Source organism: Salvia miltiorrhiza, chromosome 2 (genome assembly GCF_028751815.1).
Source record: "Salvia miltiorrhiza cultivar Shanhuang (shh) chromosome 2, IMPLAD_Smil_shh, whole genome shotgun sequence".
Lineage (NCBI taxonomy): Eukaryota > Viridiplantae > Streptophyta > Magnoliopsida > Lamiales > Lamiaceae > Salvia > Salvia miltiorrhiza.
The window spans coordinates 6,629,394-6,641,712 of NC_080388.1; the positions used below are offsets into that span (position 1 = coordinate 6,629,394).

Genomic DNA, 12,319 nt, shown 5'->3' on the forward strand with positions numbered 1-12,319 from the left:
CATCTAAGTTCTGCAAATTTGATTTTCCATTACCATTGCATGATGTGGATTATACTTTGAACAATGGGATCAAGAAGCATGTCTAAAATGGTTTTTTAGAAGAGATGAGTATATGTTATGATGTTATTGGGATATGGATAAAATAAAAACACTATTAAAATACTATGAATGCTAAACTACGATTTTCTTTAGGTTTTGATCGTTTGCGTTGTTACCAATTAATCTTTCTGAAATCAATTTATGAAGATTCTCGATCAATTGTTTCTCATATGGTTAATATGATATTATGCCTTTCTTTTGATGCGTCATTCGAGATTTGAATGTAAAGTTATAGTTCACAGAGTTGGAGAAAGATAAGGAGAGTAGAGGCATAATCAATATATAATACGATTAAGGATTCCTGCGCTCTCCTTAATTCGGGGTCCTACGTGGCATGTCTAATAATTCACCATTCAAAATCCCTGCAATTCTAGAGCCTCTAGCTCAATTCTCTATTGTTGACGTGACAATATAATTCCAAATAAACTATTTTATTTTTATTTTACATTTAATATTTAAATGATACTTATTCAAGAAACATTTTACTATCACATCTCACTCTCCACGTTCAAATGGGAAATTCGTCTCTGACTTTTAAACCACAATCTCAAGCTCCATCGCCGCCGTGTCTGAGACTCCAACGAAAGTTGCCGCCGGCGAGCCACGGCCATAGCTTCTGTCTTGACCCCGATCTCCATCTCTCAGCCCCTAATCTCCATCCTCTCACCCAAAGAAACCCAAGATCCCCAAATCCACACCGCCTCTTCGCGATTTCCGGCAACCACGGCAGCTACCCTATCGCTGCCGCCCCTGAACTCTGGTGAAAGATGCCGCCGGCGAGCCAACCAGAAATCGATCTGCCATCTCCCTTCCCCCACATGGTAAGTATTCAATGCTTCACTATTTTAAATATAGAATGATTATTATTTTAGAAAGAATAAATTTTGGAAAGAATTTTAACAATGGAAACTTATAACCTAGATTTTTAGCTATAAATTACACGAATCTTTATACAGCCAATGCAAGGTATTGCTGCGTTTTTTCATATTTGTTCATTGCTTCAGTTTTCTTTGTTGTTAAATAATTCTGTTTATAATTTCTCTGTGTATTTCTCCATATTGCAGCACCACAAATCGAATATTTTTTGTTTCCTTTCAGCTACAATTGCAAGTGAGTGATCTTCTTGAATCTCGACTCAATTGTCTGACTCTCTGTTGCTACTGTCAATTTGAGAAGTCTGTTTATCGATCTTATATGACTAATGCCCCAGAATTTATGCTGGTTCACTCTGTTAATTACGAAATTGATGATTTATGCTTTATTGGCTAGCAGCGCCTTGCATTTCTCGAACTATGCATTTTTTTTTTGGAATTGCTATGAGGATTTTGTAATATTACTTTGAGATGATGGTGAAAGGTTATTTGCTATTGTTAAGTATAATGGTGATTCATATTCTGATTGATGATGAGATCCCACACACGGTACTACTTTTTGAAGCATTTTGGTGCATCAGTGAAGTCTCATAATATTTATTGGGATCTGATAATTGCTTAAGGGGTTTTGGATTAAAATTCTAGAGGTGGTTTGGTATTTGATACAGCATGGTTTGAAAAATCTAATTTAAATGATTTTGAAGCTTGGTGAAAATTTTGAGTACTTTGAAAGTTTTTTACTTCCTGCAGCTTACATGCGCGCATTTGTTGATTGAGTTTCTGTTCTGAACTAGGTTCCTTCTCCCCATATCGTCGATCCTGCTGAAAAATACATATCTTTGATAATTCCAGCATACAACGAAGAGCACAGACTTCCAGGGGCTCTGGATGAAACCTTGAAGTAATCTAAATTATATAATCTAATCATTTGCTTTTCTGAATTTGTATACATTGATGATATGATCTGGATGTTTATTTATTTGAATCAAACTTCCACATTTTTATTTCACTATGTGATAGTATTATGCTGTGAATAGTAACAACATATATTTCTGAACTTCTAGAGTTATTATGCTTATTGGCTGGGTATTTTTGAATTTTTTATGATTATGAATTTTCAGGTGTTGGGATTTGAATTTTTTGGTTGGTTGATGTTTTATTGCCTTTTTCCTGCATTATTTCTAATGTTTCTGGTCTTGAAGTTGTCATGGCAAAAGAGCATCTCAAATGTAAGAGTTCTCACTTTTATAGAATTGATTGATTGTGCTAAAGATTGCTTTTTGTTCCACTGTTTTATGTCATCATCTTGAATTTTATTATCAAAACAACCTTCATCTTGAATTTTATCATCAAAAAAATCAAAGTGATTAGGATGAGATAGTCTCTCCATAGTGTTCTAATAGTTGGGAGTGTTTAAAGTTTGTTTAACACTAAAACAAAGAAATTATATATATATATATATACAACAGCATGTCTTCTGGTGGTTCGATCCCTTTCCCATTTTTTGTGAAAAGTGGCTTCTTTTGTCCATAAGATTGGAGGAAGGTTAAGTATAGAGACAACATGTCAGGTTTCTTTTCTAGAAATGTTACCGAATGACCATATTGGCATGACGAAAATCTTTTGCATGCAAAAGGAGTTTCATGAAACTACCTGCTTTGTTATTTCCTCAAGTGCATAACTATAAGTTGCTTTAAAGCATTAGCATATGCATCTTCCACATCTAGGAATTGCGTTGATTAATTTCTCTGCGCTCATTCCCTTCTTCTTCTTTTTCTTCTTCTTCTTCTTCTTCTTCTTCTTCTTCCCGTTTCCGTCATCATTTTGGTATTTACTTTTCATCTTTTAGGTAATTTTGTTTTATATTGATTTGTGTGAAATTTTTGGCTATAGGAATTTGGTAAAGGGATCTGCTTCTGATGTATTTGGAGGTTTGGAGGTGAAGGGTATTTAAATTTTCAGATGAATAGGAAGATGGAGGAAATTTTATGATTCAAGACTGGAAGGCTGAATTTGTCATCAGAATTTGGATATCTTTCCTTCGGGTTTTTACCTCTTTTTTTTGAATGGTGAGTTGTGATTGCTTTTGCTAAGGCTGATTCACACAGCAACTTTGACTGTACGTAGCTGGTTATGATTCTGCATTCAATTAATCACAATTATGATTCTGGATGCAGGATCTCATCAATTCAAGCCTTCAGGGCATAGTTTCTTAAGAACTAAGAAAACTTAAGGGATTATCACTGGATGAAAGTTAAGCTCCAACGTGTTGTAATGCTACTGATGACATGATGGTCTTAAGACAGCTTATACAGGCTACTTCAAAGAGATTCTATTAGAAATGCGAAACATAGTTTATGAGGATCTTGGGAGAGGAGAAAGTAGAAAAGGTTTAATACCCTCGCTCCTTTTGGGATTATGAAGGCATTGTTTGAATTGTTTGATTTAAAGCAGTTATTCTTTTCTATTATATTGTGTAAAAATAAATAAGCTCATTGTTTAGACAGAATAAATGAGTGGAATAAATATTGAGGTTCTACTTCCACCAATAGTTCTTTATTTTTATTTTTATTTTGACATGAGTGCAATGTTTTTATTTTGCCAAACATTTTTTTTTTGCTATATTATTCCATCATTTAATATGTGCAGTATACAGAGATGGATCTAGAGGCCGGGCAGCCTCGGCGGCCGCCCGGTCAATTTTTTTTTATTACCTATATATATGTATATATTTTGATGAAATTTCGGCGGTCGTCCGGTCTGTTTTCTTTACTAAAAATTCATTAAAAACTTCCAATGAAATCTCGCCCGGTCCTAATTAAATTCTTAGATCCGTCCCTGGCAGTATATATATATATATATATATATATATATATATATATATATATATATATTTTTAAGTTCGCGGGTGGCGGGTATCCGACGAATAGTGGATTAGCGGATACCTAACGGGTGGCGGGTATCTGCGAGTGACGGGTGTGGGTGACAGAGTGTATCCGTCACGGGTCACGGGTCGAGTGACGGGTGTGGGTGGCAGAGAGTACCCGTCGTGGGTCACGGGTCTGGTGGCGGATATGAAGCGGATATCCAACAGATGGCGGGTATCTGCGGGTGACAAGTATGGGTGGTAGAGAGTACCCATCGCGGGTCACGGGTCGGGTGACGGGTACGACCTTCGCTCGCGGGTACGTGCATGGATAGCCAGTATCCGTGCCCGTCGTGCTCGATTACCATCCCTAATTATAACGCATTATTTTTCAAGTTCATTTGACAATTTTTTGAATATATGTTTTACTAAGTTATGTTAGAGTGAATGAAAGTCCTCTTTAATATACTTTTTCATTTTAATTTGACATGTTACGTAGACCTATGTCATGTTAATACTTATTTTATTGAATAATATTCATCAATTATAAATATATTATTTGTGTTAATTTTTACATTTTTTTTATAAATTATAACATCAATTAATACCCGTCGAAATTCGACGGGTTACACACTAGTTAATATTATTCAACACAAGGTATAAAAAACAAAATTGTAAACCGTGATAAATTTGTATTTAAGAAGTCATGAATTTTAATTTTTGTTGGGTGTGCTTATTCTGAAAGTCAAAGATCGGGATGGCAACAAAGTGATTTTTAGGAATAAGAGAAGAACACTACTGAAGAAGCTCATGAATCATTTTTGTGACCGTCAATTAGTTGATGACTAGTAAGACCATCCGTGCGATGCACGATGAAATCAAAATTAAATGATATATTTAAATAAATAAATAAAAATATTAAACAAAAACAAAATATAATAAATGCAAAATATGGTTTAAAAATAAAATACTAATTACTCAATAAAACTTTGAATATAAAAACGTAATTTTCAATTATATATAAGAGTAAAATTTTGAAGTAGCCAAAATGAAGCATAAAACACAATTTATGGCCACACATTGAAAAAACACAAAATTTGGCCATTTTTATTGATTTGGACGTTTTTACCCTTAATGAGGCGGACCGGGTAGGATCAGGCACGCGGGTCGCGTGCCGGGTCGGGTTAGGCACTTATGGCACTATTAGTGCCATAAGTGCCAATATTTTACTTTGGTTTTATTTTGGATTTCCGTTGGCACTTGTGGCACTAATAGTGCCAAAAGTGCCAACGGAAATTCAAAATAAAACTAAGTAAAATGGTCATTTGGGCACTTATGGCACTAATAGTGCCATAAGTGCCATACGTGCAACACAAATACAGAAACAACAACATCATTTAAACCCTAAATGGAACATCTAAACCCCAAATGGATAATCTAAACACTAAATGAAATATCTAAACCCTATGGGGAAGTGTGCACTTATGCACTTATGGCACTAATAGTGTCATAAGTGCCATACGTGCAGCACAGATCAGATCAGATCAGATCAGATCTGTCGATGGCTGAAATCGAAGGAGGCGGAGATCAGATCTGCCGATGGAGGAGGCGGCGCAACAATCAGATCAGATCCACCGCCGCCGCCTCATCAGATCAGATCCAAAAAATCATCCCAGACACGCCCAAAAAAATTAGAAAAAAATAGAAACTCGAAATTCCCCCAATCGAAACGATGTCGTCGAACAACGAGAGCCCATCGTCGCCCACGGCGGCAGCCACCGTCGACACTACGCCTTTACTTGGCGACCAGAGCCCCAGCAATCGCTCCCGCTTCCTCAGCTTCCGCGACGCAGCTCGCTTTCTCCACCGCGCTAGCAGCCACGGCCGCTCTATATGAGAGCCCTCCGTCTACGTCTGCGAAACTACGCCGGAACAAATCGAGGAGCGCCAGAGCGATTGGGCCAAATCGAAGAACTGCAGTGCGATGGGAAGAAATGGAAAATTAGGCATTCCACCTAATTAATGGCTAAATTTCGATGTTTTTAGATTTAGGGCTAAATTTTGATTTTGTATGCTCAATAGGGCCATTCGGCCCTATTGTTTCTTTTATATATGTTCTATATCTAGTCGTGATTTTATTTTCTATACTTTGCAACAATTTTTTTTCTTTCTTTCTTTTCTATCGAGCTATAATCTATTACCTCTCATTTCTTATACTCTCATCATTTGCAGGGCGTATTCCCTCTGAATTTGGCAAACTTTACCATTTGGAGACATTAGCATTAGATTTGAACTGCTTGAGCGGTTCGATTCCACATGAGCTCTTTAACATTTCAACTCTTCGAAGTCTTGGACTTACTACCAATGCTCTGTCTGGGGTTCTTCCAACCCATTTATGCCATGCCTCTCCCTTTCTTGAAGAATTGTTTCTTGGCAATAATTCCATCAATGGAAGAATACCCAACTCTATCTCTAATGTTCTCAACTCACAATTCTCGCACTTAATGGGAACAAATTCAGTGGTTTTATACCTACTCATCTCGGCAACCTAAGACTTCTTCAAATTCTTCAACTGGACGAAAATAATCTTACCCTGACACCGTCTTCTTCTTTCATTACATCATTGACAAATTGCAGGTTTCTAGTTTTTTTGTCAATTGGTCATAATCTTCTATGCGGTGTCATTCCACCTTCTATTGGGAACTTATCTTCCTCATTTCGAGAATTTTATGCCTATAACTGCAAATTCAGTGGCAGGATTCCCGTTGAAATAGGCAATTTAAGCAGTTTGATGATGTTGGATTTATCTAACAATGAGTTATCTGGTAGTATTCCACTTACTATCAAGCATCTGCATAACCTTCAAGGATTAAATTTGTCTTATAACATGTTGGGAGGCTCCATTCCACATGCTATATGCGATCTATTCAGCATTTATACTTTATCTATAAGCGAGAATCAATTTTCAGGTCTGATTCCGAAATGTCTAGGAAATGTCTCTTCTTTAAGAAATCTTTTTCTAGACTCCAACATTTTGAATTCAAGCATACCGTCAAGCTTATGGGGCCTAAAAGATTTGATCAATCTAGACTTGTCCTCGAATTCATTGAATGGGTTTTTACCTAAAGAGATAAGTAACTTAGGAGCAGCAATATATATAAACTTATCAATGAATCAATTGACAAAGTCAATTCCTAGCACTATTGGGAAGTTGCAGAATTTGATTAATTTGTCTTTGGCAAATAATAAACTAGAAGGTTCCTGTCGCAGCCCGAAAACCCGACACTAGTAATAGTGGGGTACGAGTATCGATACGAGTATTTTTAAAGAATAAAAGATAAGAAGAACTAGGTGAACGTCATGCGGAAGCTCACGTAAAAGCATGCTAAGGAAAAACTTCATAAAATTAGCCCAAGGGTAAAATCGTCAACATTGTCATAACTTTTTAATTATTAGGAATTTCACGAACAAAAACAAAACGCGTATAGTTCATTTTTCATAAGGAAGCATAATTTGCAGAGTATCGCAGCAAAAGGCGAACCGATTATATGTATGAAGACACATAACCGTGAGTGTATTGCTTGATCTCAAAAGAAACTAAGTAATTCAAACATCAAGACTCTATTATCATAGAGGCAAAATAGTAATTTAATTTACATCATTTGAAACTCTCCCCCATCAGCACCAGTCCAATCTCACTCCCAGCTTAGCCTGCACATTTAGAAATACATGCAGGGCGTGAGTACATAATACTCAGTGGGCAAATGCCGAAAAACAAGAAAGGTGCTCGTAGAGCTATAGGTTTGAAACTTGCCACATCTCAGCAACACACAGAAATAAAGTTAGCGTAAATGAATCTGTGCATGCAGTTTTCATAATTAACATCATAAATAAGTGTCTGCAGACAAAGTATACGTCATGTATGTACCGCATCTACAACTCATCATCATAATTAAGGTACTGAGAAGTAGGCCTCCCTCTCAAGTACCGTGACCGGCCGACCCGAAGACGGCTCACAGTCACCTCTGTGCACAAAATCCCGCTTGTGGCAGGACCGAATTCGTCTCATCAGTAGAGGGTAACACACAAGCTCAACATCAAAAAATTGGCAAGTCAAACAGTTCTCAAATATCATTTATCTCAAAACATTTGTTAATCTCATAACATCATTATATCATTAAATCATTTTAGAAAGCTCGGATAATAATTGTATACTCAAAATATTGCCCACCTGAAGTCCTTCGCTTATTCTGGAAAGAAATCAGGCAACTTACTTCTTCGTCTCGCTCGGGCCTTCATATGTCATCATCACATCGTCATCGTCATCGAAGGTTCATGTGATAAAACAAACCTTAGTCAGAAACTCAAATTCTAAATCCAATCTCTTCTTTACTCTAACTTCTCACTCAACGTCTATTTACCCGTTAAAACTCAATCCCTAGGTATACTTGGCTTCTAAGGATTCACACGTCCAATTTTCGACTTAACTCTCAACTCGACTCAAACTCATAGCAAACAAGCACATAAACAAGTATAAGCACTTAAGCATATTAAAACACACATAGACAAGTCGAAAACAAGCTTTACTCTGCACTGACTCAACTTTAAAACCTCACCAGACTCTGTACAGAACTCTCCTGGGGTCGTAACTCATACCAAAAGAAACCTCTTCGAGTCTAGTTTCATTTAAAAAAAAGTAGGATCAAAAACTCCAAGTATTTTAGGAGATATGACTGTTTTACTACAGTCTACCATATTCGGCAGTTTTTAGCAACCGAAAAGTTTGATTTTTGAAAAATAGTAAACGTTGTCAAAACGGTCTGACATTTTGTGGGTACTTAGCTAGGACACTCAGGTCTCAACCATAAAAATTTGGGTTCCAGAATGCTAAGGAAAGCTACTGGAAACGATGACTCTATTGGCTACTCACCGAACAATTCGGCAGAACGTAGCAGTTTTAGTTTTATATTTTATAAAAATAGCAAACGAAGTCCAAATGACTTGAAATTTTACCGGTGTGCTCAAGACTCTCAAATATACCTACCATAAAAGTTTCAGGGCGTTTGGGTATCAAGAACACCTCGAAAACAGTAGGTCAGTGTGTCGTGAAAAACGACTCCGAAACATACACACAAGCAAACATGCTCAACTCAACATTTATACAAAGCAAACACATCAAAACTCATTTTAAGCACTTAAAGCACTTAAAAACATTCAAATACATCAAAATACTCGTAATACTCAATCTCGACTCTTTTCTTTCATCATCCACTCAAATCTCATAGAAAACACTTCAACGAACATATCTAACAAATTCCTTTTTAATTTCATGCTCGAAATTTCTCAAATACTCAAGTATGATCATTTACATCATATAACTCATTATTCTCATATTTACTCTCTTTTTATCATAAAAACTATATTTATTACATTTTTATGAAAATCCATGTATCAACATAAAACTCTTAGCAAAACATGGATAAAATTCTCATAATGATCATAGAGCAAATTGAACCTTATTTTATCAAGCATCAAACTCACCTCATATAAAAACTCAAAAATCATACAAACTAAACTAAGCCAAAATTTTATTTAGCCTACAATAGACTTAATCAAAAATACAAAGACACTACTATCATGCTTAAAAACATATATCCCAAGCAAAAACACTTAAATAACACATAGACTAAAAAGTCCTAATTTTTACTAACTAACTCTTTGAAATTTTTACAAACACATACAAATCTTTAATCTACTCATAGATCTTTCATTTTTAACCAATTAATCTCACATCAAAACCATCAATTCACCAATAAGGGCATATATACACATATCCCTAATTTTAGTAAACTAACCCACATCAAAAACTCCAATTGACATCATATACTTAAATTAATCCATCAATCATCATCATCTACACCTCATAGACTCATTTATATCATCAATTCATCATTTAACTCATTAACTCAAAAGTTACCATTTTTGGGTAAACTAACTTCCATCAAGGTTTCACATCTCATGACACATATTTCACAACATATATCAAACATCAATATACATCACATAACTCTCATTTTTCACCCCCAAACAAGAAAAGAAAAAGAAAAATTTTGAAAGGGGTGAAGACCCACTTTTTCGAAAATTTGGAAAAGAAAAGGGAGGGGTGATTTTCTTGCTCATCTTTCAAGAATATACTCACATAACATCTTTCAAACAAGATTTTAGGGAAGACATGGTTACTTACCCAAGTTCTTACCAAAGTTTACACTTTCTCACTCTAAATTTTGAGGCTCTTCTTCAAGGAATCTCTTGATCAAATGAGGATAGATAGTGTTTATGGAAAGTTTTAGAGTGATGTGAGGTGTTTGGTAGTATTATTGGGAGCTTCGAAGGTTTGCTCTAATGGTGGAAAATGGTGGAAGTGTGAGGTGAAGAAGATGAGTGTATGTGTGTGTTGGGCGAAAATTGTAGTGAGGGAGAGAGAGATGGCCGAAAATTTTAGTGAGGGAGAGAGAGATTTGGCTTTGCAAGATTGAATTTGATCTTGCAATCTTTAAAGGAGATTTGCAAATCTTATGAAATATTTGCTAATTAATGAATGATCTTTCTCTCTCTAATCTCTACACTCTCTCATCTCATACTCTCAATCTCTACTCTCTCAATTCCATACTTAGCAAAATTGAGACATATAACATATGGTATGGGAGATTAAAATAAAGTGTGAGAAGGGTGATTAAATAAAAATCACAAAACTATGGTAAAGTCACTCATTAATAAAATACCATAGTATAATTATTCATGTGACCAAAATAATGATCATAGCACTATTATTAGTGCACTCACTCAACTATAATATTCCTCTTCGTAGGAAAAAAAAATAATTTAAAAATATTATACCCGGAAAAATTTTCATAAACCGGCATCATTCGATTTCTCGATAAAAATAAACCATACTTGCTTTGGAAACTTAATCAAAATTCCAAATGCTAAGGTTTCGAATAAAAATCATAATAACTCGGTCACAGTGACACACATCACGAAAATCACATAATCGATTAGTCACGTAATTTCACATAATGTCACATCAAAGCAGTCGGCAAAGCAAACAAACTAGACATCTCTCGGACCGACTCTTTTCATCAAGGTTCTCACTCTTTCTTCCTCGACTCTAGGTCAGACTCATTATACCTATTCTCTTTAATAGGTCAATCAAACTCTGATAACTCAGTATCTGGTAAATCTATTCCCGGTAATCGGAAATAAAATTAAAATCTCAACTCAATTCAATCAGCATCTCTATCTCAGCTCATTTCTCGAATCTCATCATTCTAACTCTATCCTCGGTTTAGTCACTCGTATCTCTATTTAAAAAAAACAATCTGTCTTATCTAATCATAAAAAAAAAGTCTCGCGTCTCAACATCTCAGTTCTCTCAATAGTGTTAAGACACTATCTCACATCATAGGAAAAGTACGGGGTGTTACAGTTCCATTCATGTGTCTGTGGGAAGCACGATCAATTTATTAACTCTTGACTTGTCATACAACAACCTCTCTGGTTCTATTCCAAAGTCTTTAGAAGCACTTCAACACCTCGACTACTTTAATGTCTCTTTCAATAGTTTAAGTGGAGAAATTCCTATTGGTGGTTCGTTTAGAAACTTCACTATGGATTCTTTTAAGGGTAATGAGGCATTGTGTGGAATTCCCAAGTTTCATGTCCAGATTTGCCATGAAATTTCTAATCATGGATCAAAGAGGAAGAAGGTGGGAAGAACTTCATTTATTGTTTTAGGGGTTGTGGCTTTTATCTCAGTTGTTTCTGTGGCCTTTATAATTGTCAGATACAAAAGGCAAGATAAGACAACTAGAGAAGTTGATGAGATGATATCCATTGTCCCGGAAAGAATCTCTTATTATGAACTGCTACAAGCAACTGAACAATTCAATGAAAGCAATTTACTTGGCATTGGGAGTTCTTGCTCTGTTTACAGAGGAATTCTTAACAATGGGAAGGTTATCGCTGTCATGGTGTTTAATATGCAGTTAGAAGGTATTTCAAGAAGATTTGATGTCGAATGTGAGATACTACGTAGCATTCGACACAAGAATCTGACAAGCGTCATAAGCAGTTGCTCCAATGAAGAGTTCAAGGCATTGGTACTTGAATATATGCCAAAGGGAAACCTTGAAAAATGGTTATATTCCCACAACTGTTGCTTGAATCTGATGGAAAGATTGAATATAATGATTGATGTTGCATCTGCTTTGGAGTATTGACTCAACTAGAAACACCTCTAAGTTGACTTGCAATAGAACAAGGACATCCTAGTGATGGTAAGTTGACCCAGTGTCATCTCTCAAGGAAGATCTTTAAGGGCTTTTAATTATGTCACAACGAAAACAGTAAACTTAAGATTATTAAACTAAAACATGGAAAGTAAATTAACGCAAATTAAACTTAACTAGGCAAAAAGGAATTA

The 12,319-nt window shown here is 35.7% G+C and overlaps 2 long non-coding RNA genes across 3 annotated transcripts; one reads left to right on the plus strand and one right to left on the minus strand.

The window, feature by feature from the left end:
* Positions 1-574: 574 nt before the first annotated feature.
* On the plus strand, positions 575-3,550 carry LOC131012855 (uncharacterized). 2 transcript variants are annotated; one of them, XR_009097489.1, is made up of 6 exons: positions 575-920; positions 1,164-1,209; positions 1,766-1,872; positions 2,093-2,200; positions 2,865-3,040; positions 3,149-3,550. It is a non-coding gene; the product is annotated as an uncharacterized LOC131012855 (long non-coding RNA). The 2 variants fall into 2 exon arrangements; XR_009097488.1 differs by lacking the exon at positions 2,093-2,200 and having other exon boundaries at positions 576-920.
* Positions 3,551-7,255: 3,705 nt separating this feature from the next.
* Positions 7,256-10,360, minus strand: LOC131012856 (uncharacterized). Its single transcript, XR_009097490.1, has 3 exons — positions 10,082-10,360; positions 8,069-8,130; positions 7,256-7,548 (listed from the first exon to the last, which is right to left on the minus strand). It is a non-coding gene; the product is annotated as an uncharacterized LOC131012856 (long non-coding RNA).
* Between the last annotated feature and the right edge of the window lie 1,959 nt (positions 10,361-12,319).